The sequence below is a fragment of the Octodon degus genome, unplaced genomic scaffold, assembly GCF_000260255.1.
Source record: "Octodon degus isolate 3935 unplaced genomic scaffold, OctDeg1.0 scaffold00004, whole genome shotgun sequence".
In the NCBI taxonomy this organism is placed as follows: domain Eukaryota; kingdom Metazoa; phylum Chordata; class Mammalia; order Rodentia; family Octodontidae; genus Octodon; species Octodon degus.
Window position 1 is genome coordinate 9,317,188 of NW_004524580.1, and position 23,455 is coordinate 9,340,642.

Sequence of the window (23,455 nt, forward strand, 5' to 3'; positions counted from 1 at the left end):
ATTCCTCAGAAAGCTAGGATTGGAGGTTCCATCCAACCCAGCTATTCCCCTCCTACATGTTTTTCCAGAAGAATTAAAAACATTGTACCACAGTGATATATGTGCACCCATGTTTATAGCAGTGCAATTTGTCATATTTAAATCTTGGAAACAACTCAAAGCCCATTAATTGAGGAATGGATAAAAAAAAAAAAGCTGTGGTATTTTCTTTTTTTTTTAATTTTCTCTTTTATATGTATTTAGGACAGGGTCTACATGGTCTACACGTCTCACTACACAAATCGGACTCATAGTGATTCGCCTGTTTTCAGCCTCCCAAGTGCTTGGATTACAGGTGTGCGCCACCACACCCAGTGTCAGTCACTGTCCCAGCATGCCCTGGGGGTGGGGCTGGCACAGCACACCAGGGAGCAAACCCCAGCCACTGCACTCTGCCTAAGCAGGCACTTTAGTCCATTGAGCTATCTATCTGGCTCTAGTTATGGTATTTTCACAGTGGAGTATTACTAGTTATTAAAAATGATTAACTCATAGTCAGGGAGATAGCTCAGTAGAATAAGCACTTGCGTGGCAAATGAAAAGGCCTGAGTTCAATCCCTGGTTCTTAAAAAAAATAATAATAATTAACTCACAGCTTTCATAGGTGAATGGATGCAATGAGAGACCATATTCATAAGTGAAAGGAACAACCAGGATGAGGAAAAGGACAAAAGAAAAAAAAGACAGGAGGGAAAAAGATATATTTATGTATACATACAGGTTAGCTTAAATAATTGTACTGCTGCTTTCTGCTGGTCTAGTGAAAAGAGGAGAAGTTAATGCTTAATTGTTATTTTCTTCTCCTTTTTAATTCCTTATAACTTTTTTTAAACCAAATTTTCATGCTTATATCTGGTCACCTGTATAATGAACTTGAAGACAACATTATGTAGTGTAACAACCATGGTTGAATTCCTATCATTTTGTTTAGTGTAATTTTGTATGATTTCTAATTTTTTTTACTATATTTTATTGTCTTGTTCATCTTTTATTTATTTATTTGTTGCAGGGTCTCACTATGCAACTTGGACTCATAGTGATCCTCCTGTCTCAGCCTTTCCAGTGCTGGGATTACAGGCACGTGCCACTTTTGGTGTCCAGCAAGGCATTCCTGGGTTTCCAGGACCAGCATGGCCTGTGATGCTGGGAATCGAATCCGGGTCTTTGGATTTGCCATGCAGGCACTTAGACCACTGAGTTATCTCCCCAGACATTATTATCTTTTTTTGCGGAAACGGGGATTGAACTCAGGTCCTTGTGCTTGCCAGGCAAGTGCTTCTTCTACTGAGCTATCTCTCCCTCCAGCTCCTCATTATTATCTTTTTAAAAATTTAAAAAATAAACAAAAAATTAAAAAGCTGAGAAAGTTCTCCCACCCACAGTAAAGAAGGGACAGTGACTTCTCACTATTCTTCCAGGGCTGAGTTCTAGCAGCAACCCATAGGAGTTTGAGAGCACAGTCATCCCTCAGCTCTCAGCAGAGATGGATATAACTGTGCTGCGCCTTGATTTTTCTCAGTGGGACCCTGAGGAGAGGTTCTAGTTGGCCCAATCTATGCCTCCAACTTCCAGCCCACAGAACTGTGGAATAATTAAATGTGTGTGTATTTGTTATTGCTTGTTATAGCAGCAGAAGGAAACTAAAACAACATGTTGCTTATCTTCTGTGCTTGTAAGTTTGTTTTATTTATTATGGTACTATTTTAACACACCCATTATTCATAATTTATTAATCCTGGAAAATTATATGAATGTTAAGGACAGTCCAAATCCTAATAAGGCTACTATTCCAGGTTTTGTGGGACAAAGCTCTGGACCAGAATTTACTCTATATCCTTAAATTGAAATGCAACTAATCTGTATGTCTGATGTATACTAGGTGATATATTAAGAGACTTATAAACAGTATTTCCTATAAATGTCACAATCTAACCACCAGAGAAGTAAATTTCAAGAAAACCATTTAAAAAACCATAAAAACGTGCTATACTTCATGACATATAAAAGATTCCTGAGTCTTCACAAGTGAAATTAGTACTTTTTTATGTATTTTGTACAAGGTCTTGCTACTTGGTGGCTGGCTCAGAGAGCCCTGGGGTGAGGCTGACACAACATGTAGTGCTGGGGATCGAACCCTGATTTCTGTGCTTGCCTAAGCAGGAGCTTAATCCACTGAACTATCTTGCCAGCCCCTGAAATTGGTAATTTTGACAAAGCGCAAAACCAACAATGTTTGCTTAAACCGTTCCGTCTCTGTCACTGCTGACTGAGTCCTACTGCTCTGCTTGCAACTGCAGTGACCACAAGGTCCAGCCAGCACTAACTTCTGAAGTCTCAGCTGAAATTCAGCATTTGCTTTCAAAGTTCAGCTTGGAGCACTACTCTACCGGCTGCTGAAAATACTATCTTTTCCTGCCTTGCACTTTCTTCTTGTGTGAATCCAGCAATGAATTGAAAGCTACCTATGGTCTCTCTTGGAAGGATGGACTCGGGAGCTGTAACTTTCCACTGCCTTTCTAGCTCTCCACTCCACAGTGTGGAGTACTTACACCTGAAGTTTCTGTCTTATTTATAATTTGTCTTCGATCCAGAAGTAGACATTATTTATTCTGCAGAAATGAAGACCTGAGGTATGGAGTGGTTCACTCAGTTGACATAACTTGAAATCCAAACCTCAAATATCACAAGTGTCCCCCTTTTTTTTTTTTTCCTCAAGAACTAGAGTCTGGATATAAGTATCTTAAATTTTGCATTGGAACTTTACATCAGTGATACCTTATCATAAAAAAGACCCTTAGTTTTTCTTTAAAACACATTTCTGTGAATTTAGCTGGGCCCAGTGAAGCATGTGTGCCTTGGGGAGCTTTGGGAGGCTGAGACAGGACGATCTGAAGCTTGATCACTACTGGGCCAATGTAGCAACTTAGATTCTGTCCACATTTCACCCTAGAAAAAAAAGTGGGGATACAGTTCAGTGTGAAAACTCGGGGTTGAATTCCTAACACTGAAAATAAATAAAATAATAACAACCACATTAGCAGCAGCCACAAACTTTCCGTGTTTGAAAATATTTAGGCTTGAAGTCATTTAAAAGTCATAGAGGAGTATGTGCGTATAACAATTTATAGCGGCGGCCAGGGTGAGAGTGCAGGAATTGGATTGCAGGCTGGAACGGGAGCTCTGCCATATGCTATTTCTGTGAACCGGGAAGATAAGTTAATACTCCTTATACTAATTTCCTCAACTGCTAAGGAGCTGGATGACAGTACCTTTGTTATTAAATGGAAGTGGTTGAGACCACATTTGTTGTGTGTGCAGAACCATGCCTGGGTGTTTTACTTAGTTCTAGCTTCTGTTTTTTTTTTATTATATTTATTGTTCTGAAAAGTTAGTGGTAGAGGCACAGATGAGGAGCGATTCTGAAACATCATAGCAACGAAAATATGATGAAACATTGCAGTCAATTGTTAAAAAAATATACCACAGCCTGATATGAAGTCTACAAAAGAATACAAAGTGGAACTGCTATGTATGAAGTAAGTAAAAATTAAAAGTAGGGGCCCGGACACATACCACCACTCAAGCATCTTTTGTAAAAGCACATACATATGTAGGGATATGCTTAGTCTGATCAAGGGATGAAATAGAAAATATAAAATGGAAAAATAATGGTATACAGATAATGATATGCAAATAATGGTCTACAAGAATAATACCACCTTCAAATTCATTAAACTACACACTATTTAAATACTTACTAAAAACAAAACTTCAAATCTGAATGGCATTATAGACAGCATATATTAAGGTAAATATAGTATATAAATGTTTTGATAATAAATAACAACTTAATTTAACACCAGTGAAAAAGTTGTTTGGGCATGAAAGCATGTGGAGCTAGGTGTCTGACCATTCTTTGCTGGTTGGAAAAATAGCACACTTATGCTGATTTTACTAAATAAAAAAGTATGAATTCTTTAAAAATAATAAAACAGCATTCATTAATCTGGTGGAAAATGATGCATATTTCTTACACATAGTACAAAAGCGTTTAAATAGCCAACCCCCCCCAAAAAAAATCAAGAAACTAAACAGAGAAAATAAAACAATAATGACAAATAATTGTTCAAGATATTTGAAATAGGGGTGGGGACATAGGCAGGGCCAGGGATATAGCTCAACAGCAAAAATGCTGCCTGGCAAGTACAAGTACAAGGTCTTGAGTTTGATTCTCAGTGATCTAGACAGAGAGAGAAAGAGAGAGAGAGAGACAGAGAGAGAGAGACAGAGAGAGAGACAGAGAGAGAGACAGACAGACAGAGACAGAGAGACAGAGAGAGACAGAGAGAGAGACAGAGAGATTTGAAATACAAAATGAAATGTCATATAATCTGAATTCTGACAAAAATCATCATGCTTCTGTGGTAAGAAATGACAAAACCTTCTACTTAAATAAAATTTAAGAAATTGGAGATGTAGATAATTTGAAGATTTTCTTTTTTTGGAACTGGGGATTGAACTCAGGCCATTGTGCTTGCCAGGGAAGCGTTTATTCCACTGAGCCATCTCCCCGGCCCCAATTTGAAGATTTTCTGCAAAGCACACATATAGTGCAAATAAATAACTTCTAAGAACAGAGGCAAAACCGAACAAAATCAGTACCTGACACTAAGCAGAAAATCAGTGAAATATATGTCATAAGCCATGTCAAGAATAACTTAGTGTACACTGTGACATAAAACATCACTTAGTGGCACCTGATCTTGTGATCTGTGTATAACAGAATTATCCTGGTAGGCCACATTTAAGCTTGAATGGTGAAGCACGTATGATTTAAGTTGTGAAGGGTGAATGATCATTCTTAAGTATCTATATACATATATATGCCCTTAATAAGATTCAGACGAAATAATTCTTGAAGAAATGTCAAACAAGTAGTTTCAAATATTTCATACTTACTCTTGACTATTTTAAGTTATCTAAGTGCTTTAAAAGAAATTCATTTCTACTACGAAGACAACAGTATGCAATGTATTAGGTATTGTAACTGTCCTGTGAACTTGTTTTGAAACTGTTTGCTTGCTATTTTATCTTTGTTCTCATTAAAATGGATTTTAAAAAGAAGTTCACTTAAACATAACAGTGGAATTATTTTTTTTTTTTTTTCGGCGGAATTGGGGATTGAACTCAGACCCTTGCCCTTGCCAGGCAAGTGCTTATTCTACTGAGCCATCTGCCCGGCCCCCAGAACAATGGATTTAAATGTTCGGGTCTGCACAAGGAGTAAGCTGTAGAGATCATCTGTACAATGCTGTGTACTTAATACTGTACCATGTACTTCAAATTTGTACAACCAACGGGGTTGGTGGCTTATTAGGAGATTTTGTCACAAAAATAAAATCAGTGCAAGAGTTACAGCTCTGTGGCAGAATACTTTCCTCATCTACTTTGGGCCCTGGCTTCCACCTACAGTACCACAAAGTGAAACAAATTCAAAAATCAAATCAAATAATTAAACCTTAATTTATGTCTTGCCTCTGATATTCACTAGCAAAATGAAAACTGGAAACACATTTTTTTCTGAGGGTTTTATCTTATTATATATAAACTGGAATTAAAGTGATTAACCTCATAACTCATAAAGATAAAATACTGACCAATACATGTTTCTTTACATTATTTATACCAGTGTTTTGCTTCTATTCACTGTCTGTCATGAGTCTGTCGCTGCAGTACTTCTATCATACATCAGTATAATTACTGGCTTAATCAGAAGTCACTTCCAATAATGTAAGCATTCTTCAAGGCGACATTTTCCATTTGTATTTTTCACTACTATCAGCTCAGTAAATGCCACCAGGATAAGCTGAATTGCCATCTTCTTGTTCCCTCAAATTGGGCACAGGCTTATCCCTTCCTTGTGTGAAGCTGGTGTGTGTACATAGCTCACCTTAATGCCTTTCTTCCTCCTCTTTCATTCCATTCCCTTCATCTCTTGGTTCTCTTCCTATTTGAGAAACATCTGTCTCCCCACCCCATTATCTGCTTTTTATTTTGCTCTTAGTTTATATCTTGGGTTTCTCATGTACAGCTCCTGAAATGATATGAGATTACTGAGGGCAAGAAGGTCGCATTTTCCAAACAGAAGATGATCATTGTAAGTTCCAGATAAAAGTGTATTTTTAAAGTACCACTGTTTACATTTCAGGGTGCAGACTGTTCCCTAATTAAAAAAAAAAAAAAAAACCAATGTGGTGGAAATGCTCAGAGCTTTGCCTCTACGTGCACAACCCACAGTTTGATTTTCTCCTTACCATTGGTGATTCTCTTCAAACAGTCAACATTTATTGAATGAAAATAAAACCAGGCTAAGCACTGCGTTAGTAATTTTTATAGACATGGGTATATGTGAATATATAAAATAACATTTCTATATCAGGAGAAACTGTATTGCATTTAGAGAAACCAATACAGAAATCAACATTGACCAAGACAGCATTAAGTGGTATAGATTTGTATTTTATTATGAAGAACAGACTAAAAGTCCAGGAGAGTGGAGAGAGACAGATGTCAGAGTTTAAAGCATCATCAGATTCAATAATTTATTTCCCAGATAAATGCTTACAAATCTAATACATTAACTACATTAAGTAATTGCTAAAAGTAGAAAATCAAAATTTGCATAGAGGACAATGTCTTTGTCAAAAGACACTGTGAGTGATTCTCATTTTCAGTCAAGTTTATGAAAACTGCTCTACATGACCAGTAGCCACAGAAAACTTCTATTTTAGTAGCTTAATTGAGCAATAATTTTCATGACAAATTCATCTGCTGCAATTGTACAATATCAAGTTTAACATATTTATAGTCGTGTAAGCCTCCATCAGCACAGTCCAACTTTCCCATCAACACCCAAAGCTCCCTTCCTCTCCGTTTTCACTCTCTTCATGTGCTCACCTCGAGCCCCTCAGGGCTTTGTCTTTCTAGACATTTCAGGAACAGGGAGCCAGACTATGAGCTGTTGTGTGACCCCTTTTCTTCACTTAACCTGATGCTTTTCAGTTCTCCTACAGCAGTTAGTTACTTGTCAATAGCATTTTAATGAACTAAAGAATAAAGAATATGAGTATTCATTCTTTTACCAGTTGAGGGATACTTTTGATCCTTATTGGATACTTATAAAAAAGACTTCTATGAACAATTTTCTCTTAGTTGTTATTACTTTTATTTATTTCATAATATCTTTTTATATATTTGGAACAGGGTCTCACTATGTAGCTTGGACTCATAGTGATCCTTCTGTTTTCAGCCTTAATCAGTACTGGGATTTCAGGGGTGCACCACCACACCCCAACTCAGTGGCTCACTCAGTGTGCCCAGGGGTGGGGCTGGCACAGCATGTCATGCCAGGCATCGAACCCTGGTCTCTGTCCTTGCCTAAATCCACTGAGCTATCTTGCCAGCCCTTAATGATGTCTTTTAAAATACAAAAAATTTAATTTGATGAAGTGTACCTATCATTCTTGTGGATTGTGCTGGCAGTGCCAAGCTGAAGAAAGCACCATGGAATCCAAGGTCTCTAAGATATTCTTCTGTATTTTCTTCAAAGACGTTGAGTTTCTTTTTTAGATTTAGATCCATAGCTTCTTTGATTTGAACTGTCTTGATCTATTTGCTGAAAATCATTTGGCCATAACCTAAGAGCTTACTGTTGCGCTTTTTCTTCTTTTCCAGTAACCTCTCTGTCTAACATTAAGCAACTCTGATTGTTACAATTTTAGAGCAAGTGGTGATATTTGTATGTGTAGATTGTAGCGGAAAAGTGACTGCTTTTCACCACAATGAGGACAGTTACCAACATCCAGAAAATATAGCAAAACTAGAAGTACACAAGAAAATGAATTCAGAAACACAATTGCTTATTTTTTCCCACAGAAACTGGTCTGATTATTTTCAGAAAATTGTTTTAAGTTGTCTTTTTGATTAATTACATTTATTGTACTTATTAAAGCTCATGGATTTTTCTTTCCAGTAATGATGCATTGTGGACCAGCTGTGTTGATAAGAACAACTACAAAAGTTAGATGATTTTCTTATTAATTAATCTTTTGAACAAAATAGCAAATATTTGAGAGTGGAACATGTGGGATCTTGTGGAAAGGAAGGACTCATAGGGATCTGGGGCTGCTGGTCTGCTCAGGTTATAGGGCTCAGCACACTGGCAGCTTCTAGAGATAAAGAAGGAGAAATGGGGATTAAGTCTGGACAAAGTACAGTGGCCCTGAGGTAGAGATGAGAATCACAGAGACCACACACTAGAACTAATAATCCCTATGATACAGCTTTTCCTAGGGATTATCTAGAAAGAGCTGATTGACAAAAACGACTTTCTCAGACAGCTGAACAAAACAAAAGCTCCTTCTGGAGTGAAAACTTACTATCTAGGATGAAAATGACTTCTACTAACAATTTTGTCCATAAAACAACTGTCTCCTAAAGTTTTTTAAAAAGGCATGTAGGAGGGCTGACAAGGTAATAAAAATGAACATCAAAAGATGAAACAGCAGATTGCAGATACCAGATATTAAAGTTATTTGAAAGACTTAAATTACCCATGATGAAAATGTTTAATGAAATCTTTTAAAAATTGAAATTGAAAAGAACAACAATAAAAACAAATACCAAATAAATTTATTGCACAACAAATTAGATATAGCAGATGAATTTGATGAACCACAAGATAGGCATGAAAATAAAGTTCCAAAGGAATCATTGAAAGAAAAATGAACAAAAAATACAAAAAAAGGATAAGAAGAAAATAGAGATTATCTAATATAAGTAAAGTGGAATTCTAGGATGAGATCAGCCCAAAGGTGACAAAAGTAATATTTAAAAAGCTGAGTAGAAACTTCCCAATTAAGTCACGATGATATTAGTCTCTATGAACACCACACAAATAATAAATAAACATCTGAAGTGAATTGTGCTAGCACTTTTTAAAAATCCTTAAAGCAGCCTAAAAGTAAAACAAGTAATGACATTTTGCCCTCAAAGAAGCAGCAATGAAATTCACAGTGGCCTTTACAATAGCAACAATAAAAGTCTGAATTAAATGGTATGTTGAATTCCATTTTAAAAAGTTCTCCTAATGTAAAACTCTATACCTAGGAAAACATTCTTCAGGAATAAAAACAAAATGAAGACATTTTCTGAAAATCTTATGTTGAACAGTTTGTATCTTCTTCAGACTTATACTAAAGAAAATATTAAAGGTTGTCCTTCTGCTAGAAGAAAAATGATCCCAGCTTGAGAATTTGACTCCCAGCAAGAATGACTGGTACTGTAAAGTATAAATGTGTGAAGGAATTTTGCCTTTATAAAGCTACAATATTAATGTACTTTATACAAAGATTTAAGGTAGGAAAGGTGCTCAGTAGGAATCACACTTCACTGAGGATATACTATCCGACTTTGAGATTGGCTATGAAGAGCAGCAAATGTGTGAAGCTTCCAGAATAATAGAAAGAAAATAAAAGGAATATAAAGTATATTCAAAAAATCCAAAAGAAACATGACAAATGGTGAAAGAAACAGGACAAAAAAAACGGTGAAACACAAATATCCAAGTAATCGCTCTAATCATATAGTTTCTACGGAATTAAAAGATATTCAGCTGGCAAGGGCCAGCCAAATAGCTCCGCAGATTAAAGCGCCTGCTTACGCAGATGCAGTGGCTGGGATTCGATCCCTGGTGTGCCATGCCAGCCCCGTCCCCAGGGCATGCTGAGACAGTGACTGAGACTGGGTGTGGTGGCCTGAGCCTGTAATCCCAGCTCTTGGGAGGCTGTGAACAGGCGGATCACTACATAGACCCTGTAGACCCTGTACTAAATAAAAAAATAAAATGAAATACAATCAGATTGCATAAAAATAAAATCCAGAAACCATTTTTATTTGTGGAAGATATGTAACAACACAGACACGTTGTAACTAGAGGTCAGAAGTAGCGTGTAATATAAATAACATAAGAAGAAATCTGCCACAGGGCCAGCCAGATAGTCAGCAGACTAAAGCGCCTGCGTAGGCAGATGCAGGGACTAGGGTTCAATCCCCGGTGTGCTGTGCCAGTCCTGCCCCCAGGGCTGGCTGAGAGGATTCTGATTTTTGTCCTAATTTTTGTAACAAGGTTACTAAAATTTATAATTACAGAAGTCATATTTTTCTATAAAAAGACATTAATTGATTGCTTCTTTTAATTCAAACTATTGTTTGTTGCTGATTATTTGTCCAAGTTAAACATACTTCTTAGGACCATAATCTGATGGCAAAACAGATCAGACAAATGACTAAGAAATTCTTTTAAAGGACACTTTCAAAAGACTGCTAAATACTGTTTCCATGTGCAAAATTAACAAAACTGAAGTGTTCTTGCTCTTTGGAACTGAATTTTTAATCTCATTCATTTTAGAATTAGATCATTAGGTAACATCTTTATCATGCAACACATTCTAATTTTTTATTTAAAATTTGGTCTGTCCTTGGTCAATAAATGACAAATCACCAAAATACAAATGTATCTTATAAATTCTCACAAGAACGGCCTGCCAAATAGGTCAGCGGATAAAAGCACCTGCAAGCAGACACAAGGGCAAGGGATTTGCCCCTGGGGAACACTGGGGTGGCAATTGAGACTGAGCTTGGTGGTGCATACCTGTAATCCCAGCTCTTGAGAGATTGTAAACAGGCAGATCATTAAGGAGTCTGATCTAGTCGTGAGGCCCTGAACACCCTGTAGATCCTTCTCTAAAAATACAAAAAATAAATCCTCACATGAGTAGATGAAAAATACTGAGCCACAATACTAAATATCTTAATTTCAGAATGTTACCTTAGAAATGAACATAAGTCCAAAAATCTCACCATACACAACCTTGAAGCAGGGCAGTCCCACAGTATTCCTTTTCCTGTCTCTTGCTTTCATTCACCACCCCCTTCTTCTTGAACAACCATCTACCCAAGAGTGACTCATCCACATGGCTGACACTGACAAAGGTTCTACAATCTGAGGTAAAGGATCTCAGGATAAATGCTGAGCAGATTTCATTGACCTTATCAGATCCAAAAGCTACAACACTTGTTGTATAGGTCCTGCTTTACCTTGGTCTTAACCATCCAGCAGAAAAGTATAAAAACAAAATATAAGAAGTAAAGCCATGCCGTTATGTTGAGCTGTAGGGGACTCAGGTCAACAATTTCTGACATTGCCAGTCAAGCGGAAGACCCAATACTATTATGGACTACTGGACTCTTTTAGAATATTTTGCTGAGTTAACACACGTATAATAGTCAAATAACGGAACTAAAGGAGAAAAGGGGATACAGATGAATGTCCATTTTGTATGTATATTCAAAATGGTTAGGATACATATATGGTTACATTCTCTTAATGAATAGAGGGATTTGTTCTAATAGTGTTTGTAAATAGGCTATCATGTCCACATCTTGTGCAGTAGTTAACCACTAGGAAGAATGTATGCAATATGTTAACTATTGAAACTGTCCTACCAATTTGTTTGAAACTGTCTCATTGCTTTTTGTTTCTCAATAAAATTATGGGAAAAAAAGCAAAAGCAAAACCAAACTAAAATAAATAAATAAATGGGAAAAAAAAGAAATGAACATAAGAACAAGCTACAATAAAAAAATAATCCAGTAAAATTATGTAAATATATAAGCTGGAAATTATTTAAATATATAAGCTCTAATAAAATTCATGCCTGAAAATTTTCTGCTAGTTAACGTCATGTATTACTTGGGTTACCAGTGGGCAATGATGATGGTGGGGGGAGGAGGCAGAGGTGGATGAGGACAACAATAAGAAGAACTAGAATAAAAAAGAGTTAGTACTTAAAAGGTAAAATGTTTCAGAGAAAACCTAATCAGTCTATATATTGTTTTTTTTTGTCCTATAAAATGGCAAGTATGGATATAAAATAGTGTTAGTAATATAATGTCACTGTTTGTGCCATTTCTTTCATAAAAACCAGCTTAGCCAGAGAAATAAATTTAGGATTCAAAGCAATTTATTTACATGTTGATGCTTGGTGCTCTAAAAGTAAAATATTGAAAATGTCATTATGTTTGATCCATAAACTGACTTTCTTTTTTTTAATTTTTCCCATAATTTTATTGAGAAACAAATAACAATGAGACAGTTTCAAATCAAATTGGTAGGACAGTTCCAATAATCAACACACTGCATACTCTCTTCCTAGTGATTATTTGCTGTACAAGATGCAGACATGATATCCTGTTTATGAACACTATTAGAACAAATCCCTCTATTCCTTGAATTAAGAGAATGTAGCTATATGTCTATCCTAACCATTTTGAATACACAGATACAAAATGGTCATTCATCTGTATCCCCTTTTTTGTTTAGTTTCATCATTTAAATATTACAGGCGTGCAAATTCAGAAAAATATTCCAAAGTAGTCCAGGAGTCCATAATACATAAACTGACTTTCGAGGGAGTTTGAGTTGTAATGTCTTTGGTAGTTTCTTGTGTGTAATAACTTCAGTGTGGAAGACACCTAAGCCATCAGACTCCATGAATTACATTTGTTTTCTCATTTTATGAAGATCTCTAATATATGTCATCTACTTGTCATGATTACATGACTGGCCCACTGAACATAGATTAGGTATTAAAGAGGATGTTTGCCATAAGAAAAAAAAATTTTTTTGTTCTTACTCAAAAGGTTTTGAACATGATCTAAATGTAGATACTGCTGTTGACCAAAAAAAAAACAGCTGTGCTTCAAGCACAAGAGAATCCTCTGACTGCACAGAACACAGAAGTCAGTAGAAAGATCACAAGTGATACAAGCAAATGAGGCACATTTGTGCTAGATGGTTGTGGTACACAGAACAGGTAGTAAAAAGGGACAGGAGGGAGCTGTGTCCACTGAGAAGACCGTGTTGATTGAGATGACAGTTCTAAGTGGTGCAACGAAGGAGCTAGAATTAGTAACCAACAGATATTCATTTGATTCCTGCAAGTGAAGAAATGACTCTCAGAAGAAAGTTGAGACAAAACTTTCTTTCCTAAGCTTTCCTGCTGAGGTAGTAAATTATTAGCCATTTTTTTCAAAATTAAAAAGTCTAATCTAGACTTTGTGACATCGAAGTTTGACATATGATCATGAAGTAAACAAAGCCCTGGGCTCCTTTCTCAAGTAATGATTTTCCCTGTTTAGCACTCAGTTCAGGCTTGTTTCAAGCTCAAGTCTACATTAGAGGATTGAGGGAAAAAAACACTGCACCTACTCTGACCTCCTCTACTCAGAGCAATGGTTTCTGAGCCCTGTAGAGTTGGGACTGACTCTGGAACTTGGGGGGTTGGGGGAGGAGACACTGGCATATGGCTGAACCACTTGGCCTCTGTGATGTGGGGATTCTGACTCTGGGAGACAAAACAAATGTTTGATCGATGACCTTTTACTCCTGGTTGTGTATTAAGAGTTTCTCAAAGAACTGTTCTGGAGGTTTTTTCCAATTTACCTGAAACACTGTCGAGTCCTCCAGTTTATCACTCATCACTCATTACCTGGGCAACTGGACATCAGATAGCCTACTCATCCTATGGGTTTATGATAATCCTAAAGAAGCTCCATTTGGACTTCAAAATCCTCAACCAGTATCTGTCAGCATTTGCGGACTTGAAGCTTGCCTACCATGACACTCTAATCTGCTACAGAGAAAAGAGCAACTTCAGCCACAACTGCAGTGCTTCCACTTTGGACTATATCCTTAGCCTTGGGAGGAAACATTCCTAATTTTCTGAATGACTTTCCTGGTGCAGAACAATGAGTATCATCCCATACCTAAAACACAAAAAAGTAACAAATCAACAACTCTCAATGCTGCCCCTGTTCTAGCTTTTTCACCCAGTTGTTACAGATATTTTGTTTTATGTTATTCTTTTTTATTAGTACATGTTTGTACTACAGTTTACAGACTCTTCAAGGGTGTTAGTAAATAGCACATCTCAATTCTCTCCCCTTTCCACTCCTGCATCTTTTGACTCCCTTCCATTTTGTAAAAGATCTATCTCCTTAGTTCTTATTATAATTAATGTTGTTCTTTATTTATATTTGGGTATTATATATAAAAGAAAACACGAGATATTTTACCTTGTGTCTCTGATTTCTTTCACTTAACTTTGTGGTCCCAAGTTGTATCCATTTTCCTATAAATTACTCATGTTTATACTTCTTGAGAGCACAGTACCCCACAGTGTTTAAGAGTAACACACTCTGTCCATCCGTTCATCAACTGATGGACTTGGAAGCTGTTTTTAAGATTTAACTATTAGGAGTTGAGCTGCTACAAACCAGGTGGGCATGAACCACTATAATATGGTATCACAGACTCTTTCAGGAACACACCTGGGAATATCTGAGCCAAATGGAATTTCTAGGGTTAGTTACTGAAGAATCACAATACTGATTTCTATAATACCTGGACTAGTTCACATTTCCATCAACAATGTAGAAAGGTTCATTTATTTCCTCACAGCCTTGCCAGCATTTGTTATTGTTTGATTTCTTAGAGGAAAAAAAGACATTCTTGCCAGGGATATAGGTCCTGAGTTCAATTCCTGGTACAAGAAATATTTTTTTAGAAAAAGGATAGCAATTCTTTCATTGCTTATATGTGCATTTCTCTAATGGCCAAAGATGTTGAAAATATTTTCATGTACTTATTGGCCATTTGTACTTCTTTTTTGAAGAAGTGTCTATTCATTTATAGAGTTTTAAAATAATGTTTGACATAATACTGGGCTTATTACTTGAATTATTCTTTAGCCTCCCTGAAAATGAAGTCTTAAATTTCACTCTTTTAGCTTTTCCTCAAACTCTGAGAGAGGAATTCTCACATTTCAGTATCTGGATGCTTCAATAACAGTGTGTGTCATAGTGGAAGTGTTCAGAAATGCATGCTCTAACAGTTAATTTTGTCTTTATAAAACATTTGATTTGAGAATTAGCTTGATGAGCAGAAATTGCGCACAATAAAAAAATTCAGAAAAAAATCAAAATTTAAGAGGCAAGACAACGTAGTGTTCTGAATGTTAAATTGTCCAGATTATTTTTGTAGAACGGGGTAATCCCAGTGTCAAAACAACTAAAAAGAAAAGAAAGGGGGGCTGGACAGATAGCTCAGAGCACGAGGCCCTACCTGGCAAGCACAAAGACCCAAGTTTGATCCCCAGGCCCCACGTGCCATGCAGTCTCGGCCCCAAAGCCTGGGCCAGCTGTCTCAGATGCAGGGGCCCACCATGTGGCCCTGGAACCAGGCATGGTTGCACACACCTGTAGTCCCGGCACTCGTGAGGTTCAACCAGGACACCTGTAATCCCAGCCTTCAGGAAGTCAAACCAGTAGGATCTCTCAGAGTTTGAGACCAGCCTGAGGGCTACAAAAGTGAGCACAGGCCTTCCCAGACTGCATAGTGAGACCAATTTTTCCACAACAGAACAAAAGTGAAGCTTGAAAAATAGAAGTAAATGAAGAGAAATGAGTACAGATAAGTGTGCAGGGGTATATAGGAAAATGAACCTATTAAAGGAAAGCTTGTGAAAATTTAAGGGCACGGGATGCTGAGATGACATGATCGAGAGCACTGGGTGACCCAAAGCATTTAAGGGTACACATTTTAAAAATGAAGTGTCCCCAAAGACTCAGGCTTCTAGCTTCATCAATTAATCAAATCCATTTAAGAGGTCATAGCTAAATGGGTTACTCGGAAGTTGAGTACAGTTGAAGAGAGGAGTCCATTTAAGGCAGGACTTTGCAGGTTCCACCTTGTCCCTGGCTTCATGTCACCTGACTCTTTCTCTCTGCTTCCTGGGTTCCAGGAGATGAGCAGTTGTCTTCTTTCACATTGTCCTACCGCAATGGCTGCCTGGGTGAGGGCTCAGAAGCAGGGCGGCCAAGGGTCTATGGACTGGAGCCTGGGAAACTATCAGCCAAAATGAACCTTTTCCTCTGTAAATTGTTATTCCTGGGTATTTTGGCAGAACTACATAGAGCTGACTAACATACAGGGGCATCAAGAACGAAAGGAGGATGGCAAGATAGCTCAGTGGACTGAAGCATGTGTTTAGGCAAGCTTAGGCAAGTGCACAGGGACCACAGTTCAATCCTCAGCACCACATGCTTCACTAGCCCCAACCCCAAGGTGGGCTGAGCAGGCCATAGAGTCCAGGCATAGTGGCGCATGCCTGTAATCCTATCATTGGGGAGGCTGAAAGCAAGAGGATCACCACAAGTCTGAGCTGAGCAGTGAGACCTGCAACAACCAAATACACTAAAAAAAAAAAAAAAAATGAAAGAAGGCAACAAGATTTTCAAAATATACACCCCTTGATGGTATACACAAGTGAGCTTTATGGAAGAAAATCAATGATAAAAAAAAAAAGCATTACCATGAGGATTAAACAAGAAAAGTCAATGCAAAATAAAGGCATTGCTCTTGGCCTGGGGGAAAAACTAAAATGATGAAAAACTTATTAAGCAATTAGGTTGGTAACAAGAGAAGATAAGACACACAGCACTTCTGCTCTTGACAAATCGAGGCAAGGAAAAACAGTATGCTGGCTGCCTTTTGGTTTAACTGAAAAGGTAGCTGTCCATTCCAGATGTTCTAATCTCAGCATAGCAGGAGGAGATGCAACCTGGAGCAGTGAAAGATAAAACCTAGCTAGCGTAGAGGTGGAGAATATGGGAAAACCATTTAGAAGAGTGTTTTTTTAAATAAGGTAAGCCAAAGGAATTCCAAAATTTGATAAAGATTGAGGAGAATAGAGATTTATCATGCCTTCAATTTGTACAAGTGCTTATTATTACCCAGTAAAGCGGACATTTAAGGTTGGATGAAGATAATTATAATAATATCTATAATAATAGTAATGGTGACAATAGTTATGTTTAACATTTATTGAGCATGTAGTATCTGTGAGGCATTGATCATTTTAAATGTTCCAACTCATTTATTTTTCATAATGGTCCTATGAGGCAGTTTTATCATTATTTGAATTAAGTACTTTGACCAAGGTTATCGAGCTGGTATACTTACTGCTTAAGCAGTTTTCTTCAAGAACAAAAGCACCTTAGGGCTGACTCTCTCACTCTATAAATTTTACCTAAAGAGTTTGTATTTTAAAAGGTAAATGTAAGGACTGGCCAGATATCTCAGCAGATTAAAGTGCCTGCTTAGGCAGATGCAGGGACTGGGGTCCCCAGCATGCAATGCCAGCCCCACTGCCAGGTAGGCTGAGGTGGTGAATGAGACTGGGTGTGGTAGCAAGTGCCTGTGAACCCAGAGCTTGGGAGGCTGAAAACAGGAGGATCACTACGAGTCCAATCTGTGTAGTGAGACCCTTTAGACCCTGTACTAAATACCAAAATAAATAAACAATAAAAAGGTAAATGTATTACTCTCTTCCAATAACTATTTCCCTTAACCTTTCATCATGGTGTACACAGCAGTCCTCAGATGATGAAATATACTTGGCATTTTACACTCGTTTCTGAAGCACATACAAAATCCTCCCTGCATCAGTCCTAAGTGAATTCACCCCCTCCCCCTTTCAAACTTAGGAAATAGAGTTTCTGCAGCTACAAGTTACTTTCTGGTGGTCTCCAGTATCTTAGCTACTTTTCTCATTGCTGAGACAAAATACCCAACACCCAAATTTAAAGATGGAAAGATTTATTTCAGTTGACAATGTGTAGATGTTTCAGTCTGTGTTCAGCAGGTTCCAAGGCAGGATAGCATGGCAGAGGGGCAACACAGAGGAGAAACAGTTCATGGCATCGCAGGCAGGAAACAATAAGCAGCAAGCAGCGAGGGCAGCAGCAGCAGCCTGCCTCTTCTTCTTATCTCTTGTAGTTTACCCATCTTTTGAATGCTGCCACTCACATCCAGGATGGGCTTTCCCATTATCCACATCCAGAACAAGGCTACAGCAATCAGTGGACTAATTTAGTAAATTCAAACTCAGATCTGAATTAAATCCCAAAATTTTGGATTTAATTCATATACCACTACTTGGTACATTACAACTCTGTATGTTTTCTCTTCAATATTCTTTACATTTCTATTGTTATTTCTAGCTGTGTGGTTCTCATTCTTATTTCAAATCTTTGTACTTCAGTAAATATTATTATCCTGACACGACTTCTATAACATAATGACCAAATTGCTTTCATTTACATTTATAAGAGGCTCTGCTGGTTATTTCAGTTGCTTAAAGCACCACTGGGGCGAATTCAATCAGGTGCATAATACTGCAGCTTGACTCCCAGCGCCAGAAGCTGCACCAGACCTGCCCTTAAGGCACCTGGATGTCACAAAAACAAAAACAAAAACAAACAAAAAAAAAAAAACCCTAAAATTTTAGGCGTATAAGACGGTTCAATTTCCAGCATTTACATTTATAATAGATTGACTGTACTCATAGTTCCAGCGCTTCACACCAACCTGTATTTATACTCTGTGCAAAGTAATTTTGCAATGCTTCACACTACAACCCCCTCAAGGAACAAAACAACAACAACAACAAAAAATCCTTGATCAGAACCTTAAAAAATACTTGTTCAGTCAGGCATGCTCATGTGTGTCTTTAATCTTAGGAGGCTAAGAGATGAGTACTGTAATTTAGAGCTGAACCTCAGCAATTTGGTGATTTAGCAATATCCAAAATAGGAAGAGGGTTGGGGAACAAAAAGAGAAAGAAAAAGAGGGAAAAAGGGAGAGATCTGGGTATGTAACTAAGTGTGAAAGCCCTGGGTTTAAACTCCAGTACTGGAAGGAAAAAAAAAAAAAACAAACAAACATTGTTTATTTCTGTTGTGTTATTAATTCTCCACAGTGCCCATGAAAGCACACTCACCAGCTCTACCTTACTACAGGACAGGATACTTGGCATTACTGGAACAGGCCAGATGGTGTCTACCTGACGTGGTGCTCAGAGTGGAATGTCAACTTTATGGGCTTTGGGATTCTCTTGGGAGATTGACAGAGTACATTTCAGCATGTACCTAGACGGACCTAGGCATGCTACCTGGGCCCCTCCTCTCTGGCATTGCCCCCTGCTCTGCTCCCAGGGGCCATGAGCCGTGTTCTTCTGCTGTGATTCTTCTACCTTGAAGCCAACTGACTGTGGGCTGAATCTCTTGGATTCTATGAGCCAAATCAAGCTTCCTACATTGTGAGTGTCAGGTGCTGTGTCCAGCAATGAGAGAAATGACTAATAACAGCTGATTTAAGCTGAACTCCTGCTACCCAGCGACCTGTTAGTTCAGCCTCTATCAGCCATCCAAGCACAAAGCACTTGAATTCTATAAAGCTACATGTGTTTTGCCTCTGAGGTTTTGTGTTATTTGTCAGGAGACATTAGTTAAATGACAGGTAATTAATACACGGGTGTTACAATCCATCCAAAATAAAAATGGCAGAAAAATTCATTCAAAATTTTATAGATAATTTTACATACAAACTCCTACACTTAAGTCTCCCCATGCCTAAGCTTATCCACATTCCACCGTTGGTAAAACAATAATATTGTGGGGTTAGTGAGGGTGACCAAAACCCAGGGTTTTAGGCATGTTAGGCAAATGCTCTAACACTAAGCTATATTCTCAGACTATAAATTTATCTCTTACCCTACAACTTTTCATCAGACATATTTATTAATTATTTTTCTTGTTTATTTCCTTTTTAATATTTAGAAAGACAAGACAGGATTATCACTACCTTTTTACGTATTTAGTACAGGGTCTACAGGGTCTATAAGTTCTCACTACATAGTCCAGACTCGTAGTGATCCTCTTACTTTTAGCCTTCCGACCACTGGGATTACAGGCAGGCACCACCAAGCCCAGTCTCAATCGCAGTCTCAGCAGACCCCGGGGCAGGGCTGGCACATCATGCCAGGGATCTAACTCATGTCCCTTTGGCTGCCTAAGAAGGCGCTTTAGTCCGCTGAGCTATCTGGCTGGCCAATCACTACTTTTTCCATCATCTTTGTTCAAATTAGGAGCCCTAATCCTAACCTGGAAAGCAGAGTGCGGTCTAAATTCTAGTTTCTGATCTTCTACAAGTCTCCACTGGGAAAACTCCACATACACTACTGTAGAATACTTCCAACATTTTCTTTAAAATTCCTCTCTGATATAACTATATGAAATGTCCTGTAGATTTCACGTTTCAGTTTCATAGGTGCAATATTTTTGGGAATTCTAGAGTCATGCAATCTTATATCTACCTGGATCCAATGCTGTATTTTTTTTTTCAAGCAAATTGTTAAATTTTTTGAAAGCCAGGCTATGTTACATTTCCTCTGGACTCCTTTAGAATCATATGTAAGGACGTATTAACACACAATAGATCCTCAAAATAGACAAAGTGATAGGAAAAAAGTTAAACGTTTATATTTCACAGTAGCAAATGTAGTCTCACTATATGTCCCCTATAGCTTCTTAAATATATAAAAATTTAGTGTTTGTTTTGAAAAAGATCTAAGAATCTTTATGTTTTCAATATTTGTTATAAGACACTGCAACTGCTCTGGTGATTATTCAAATATACATGTAGAAAAAAGTTAATATTTTAGTATTCTGCAAGCATTTTGATATTTAGTATTTTATAAATTATCTTTTACCTGCATCTTCTTTTTAGTCATTATAAACTACCGTGTAAGAATTAATATGAAGCACGTTTTGTAGTGTAGAAATCAGAAATCTTGATTCATGGTGGTAATGGTAGTAGGGTCACAAGATATACAAAATCTTCCTATCTTGAGTTCACTGATTTTTCTGCACCAGAATATATATATATATATATTTTTTTTTTTTTTGGACTGGGGATAAGGATTAAGATCTGCCTACATTCTCAAGAAATTTACAGACGCAGCTGCTGAAGCTGCAATACCTAAAGGAGGGAGAACAGGACACCACCAAGGCCAAGCAAGGCAGCATATGAGGCCTCAGGAGACTGACACCCAGCTCCAGATTGAAAAGCAGAAAGCCAGGGGAGAAGAGGAGCAAGAAGAAGGTTCAGGTGGGGCTGTGGGTGATGCAGAAGGAGAAGAGATCTCTAGACTCTGAGGAGAGCGAGGATGAGGACAAGGACTAGCAGCAAAAACGCACAGGTGTGGAAGGGTTCATCGACATCAAGAACCCCAACCAGGTGGCACAGACAACCAAAAAGGTTATGCAGCAGCTGGATCTGGATGGGCCAAAAGAGTTTTTCAGGAGAGAATGAGAAGAAATCAAGAAGCAGAAAGCAAAGGAATGCTACATGAAAATGCGTGTAGCTGGTAAGACACAGCAGGCCAAGGCTGACCTTGCCTGGCTGGTAATCATCCGGAAACAATGGGAAGAGGCTGCAAGGAAGAAGGAAGAGGAGAGGAAAGCAAAAGATGATGTGACTTAGTCAGGAAAACGGATGCAGTCACTTTCCCTGAATAGGTAAGCATGGCCTGTGAGAAGAGAGGCCAGGGAACAAGGCCACGCTGCCAAGACCGCTGCTGAGTCTCGTCCACCTTGTGCCCTGGCTCTGCTACAGCAGCCCCACATGGCCAGGAACCCCCACGGCTTGGGGCCACCTCTTCATCTTGGCACAGAAATTGTTCAAGGGTGTGAGGCCTGCAGGAGGGGGCAGCTGCTATCTTTTGAGACAAAAAGATGCAGGACAGCATCTCATATGTAACCATTTGAATATTTTTGCTGGTTTTAGAATTCAGAACCCTGGTTGAGGGTGCCTGGGAGGTGGGTCAGAAGAGCTTCCAATTGTTGGTGAGATGGCACGTCAGCGGGTGGTGTACCCGCGGCAATTGCTGGTGCGTGCAGCAACCAGCCCCAGTCTACGCTGCCTAGTTGCTACTCTGAGGGGGTTGTGCCCTGGGTCCAATGGTTTCCCCTTCCCTGACCAGTGGCCTCCAACTGAGCCCTCATCTCTGCCCTTCCCTGCCCCATTCCCACATATCTGGCCAGGACTAGTACCCATTTTTAACCCAACCCATCAGTCATTTCAAGAAACCTCTGCTTACTGTGCGGCACCTGGGCAAAACCTGCTCCACAAATCCAGCTTAATATATTTAGCAGATTAAACCTGACATTATCATTTAAAACAAAGAAGAAAAAAGAAACATAGTTTTTGCTGGGAAATAGGCACAGAAACAAATAATTTAATTATAATATGATGGATGATAAGGGTAAGTAAAACAGAGGACATTACTAGGGATTGAGGAAAGGATTCCTGGAGGAGATAAAGTGATAGAAACTGTGATCAACTAGACAGACAAGACACTGGTGAAAAACATTACAGGTGAAGGAAAAGGACTGGAACAGCCCAGAGCTTGTTAAGCACTAGAGTGGCAGGGACTGTGACACATTCACATAAAAAGACGTGAAGGGGTGGCGTGAATAAGCCGGGTCTGGGTATTGATAGCACTGAAGAGTGGAGTGATTAGAGAATTACATAAGCCACGCAGCATGGCTCACAGGGGACAAAAATCAAAGATAAGAATTGGTATGAGGAAGAGTGCAGATGTGGGTGAGAGGGGAAGTCAGGGAAATTCTGGGGTCTGGGAACACTGAATGTAGAAAGATAGATCTGCATATCAGAAAGTGGACTGCTGAATGTGTGGCTTGGAGACACCAGACCTGGAGATGGGGAGTAACTGTGGAATTAGCTACTTAAATGCAAATAAACTCAGGCACATAATAAAAAGCTGAGCATCATGGATACAAAATAACCTGCATGGTTACAATTGTTAACAATTATTGCTGCCTTTCTTCATAAAGGAGTAATGGGAGAGGAGTCAGGTAAAGCGAAGTTCCAAATTGCTAGCAGTTAAAAGCAGTGTAGACACTATGTAAGGCATCTGTGTCATCGAGTTTGTCACTTTCAATACTATTCACTAAAATAATTTCCTGTTTTATGTTACAATCGTACTTTTCAATTCTATAATGCTTTATTTTTGGTTCAGCCCTTCCATTTCTGGTGGCCATTTTCTCCTGATTCAGTGTAAAATCAAGTGGCATCAAATAAGCCAGGTGCATTGCTTTATAAATTCCATAAAAATACCATGAGATATCACTTAGCGATAAAATGGTCCTCTATTATTTGCAAAAAGCGTATATCTGCAGTGTACATACTAAGTCATTAAATGCTTACTTCAAGGGCCAGTCAAATAGCTCAGCAGATAAAAGTGCCTGCAAGTAGGCATAAGGGCTGGGGTTCGATCCCCAGGCCTGCTGAGCCAGCCCCACACCTGGGGCGTGCTGAGACGGCAATTGAGACTGGGTGTCATGGCGTGCACCTGTGATTCTAGCTCTTGGG

General features: G+C 38.4%; 1 protein-coding gene and 1 pseudogene across 1 annotated transcript in view; one reads left to right on the forward strand and one right to left on the reverse strand.

Moving 5' to 3' along the window:
* The window catches only part of LOC105742306, a 66,504-nt pseudogene extending 44,921 nt beyond the window's left edge, over window positions 1–21,583 (forward strand).
* The window catches only part of Ppfia2 (PTPRF interacting protein alpha 2), a 536,445-nt gene that overhangs the window by 508,836 nt on the left and 4,154 nt on the right, over window positions 1–23,455 (reverse strand). The window lies entirely within an intron of this gene.